Below are 1,357 nucleotides of genomic sequence, written 5' to 3' on the forward strand. Positions count from 1 at the left end.
AATCCTGAAGCAAAGAACTGAAAAAAATCTCAATTCTTTAGTAAAATGAACACAGTCGCCAGTCAAAACTCCACACAAACCAAGCAAGTTCTCAAAGGAAAAGGGGACTTTTGAGGGCTTCTAGAACATTCCGAATCTCTAATTAAAAAAAAAAAAAAATTGTCTTTTAATGAAAGGTCCTTGCTTACAGACCGATGGCTTTTATTTAAAAAGTTTTCTCACAAGAGAAAATTTCTTTCCAAACCACTCTAAAGATATAAAATTATACTTTAATGAAAAGAACTGTTACCTCAAAATGAGGTTGTCAGGTTACCCCCGTTTACTTACAACTTCATGAAGGATTAATACAAATAAATCCAAATGCTTTGAATGCTTACAATTTAACCCTTGGACTAATTGTGGGTCACACAGGGATATTCGAAACAACACAAACTACGTAAACGACCTTTATAACCAGTCATGAATTTTAAGTATATGCAGGTCGGAAAGAGATGAAAACTGAGAAACTCTATTTCAGGACAATGACCTTAACTAACATTTGTAAACTACGTTTTTCCCCTAGAGAATGCAAGGCGATCTATTTACTCCTGACAGAGAAAAAAAAAATGGAGTAAAGGCGCCCAGGTGCTACAAGAAAACCTTTCAGGAGGACGTGGACCAGCGCCAAGTCCACAGCTTGCCTGAAGGAAACGTGAAATCCAGGCACACCCAGCCGGGGGAACCCCGGGTCCTTCCTGAGCTTAAAGATCGGGTAGGAAAGGCTTCCAAACCGCAGGTGGGGAGACACGGTTCTTCTGCCCGCTGCAGGATAAATAACATGAGGACAGCCTCAAGAAACTCTAGAAGCATTGGTGCGGGGAGCCTGGCTTGGCCTGGACAGCGTGGGCTTGAGTTGCGTGTGCACATGGGCAGAGGGCTGTGGAGCTGGCTTGGCCTAGGTCGAATGCCACCTCTGCCTACTGGTGGTGAGCCCTTGGCCCACTCACTACAGGTGGCTGTGACTATTGTTACCATAACAAATTTATTCCAACGGAGACTCAAGAATAAATAAGGCATGAATGAATGGCGGTTGTGACTATTATTATTGTTACTAAGACAAGTTTATTCCAACAGAGGCTCAAGAATAAACGAGAATAAGGAATAAATGAATGAATGATGGTTGTGACTACTATTATCGTTACCCCTGCAAATTTATTCCAAGGGTGGCTCAAGAGTGAGGGCGCTGTAAATGCAAATGTTCTCAGGGGACCATACTAATTGAAGCCCCTAAGGGGCCCAGGCCGGCCGGGGAGACCTTTGTCCGCGCTCAGCCCCGCCCGCCGCCCGCGGTCGCGCCACCTTTCCCGCGGCGGGCCCG

The sequence above is a fragment of the Trichechus manatus genome, unplaced genomic scaffold (genome assembly GCF_000243295.1).
Source record: "Trichechus manatus latirostris isolate Lorelei unplaced genomic scaffold, TriManLat1.0 scaffold00061, whole genome shotgun sequence".
Classification (NCBI taxonomy): Eukaryota; Metazoa; Chordata; class Mammalia; order Sirenia; family Trichechidae; genus Trichechus; species Trichechus manatus.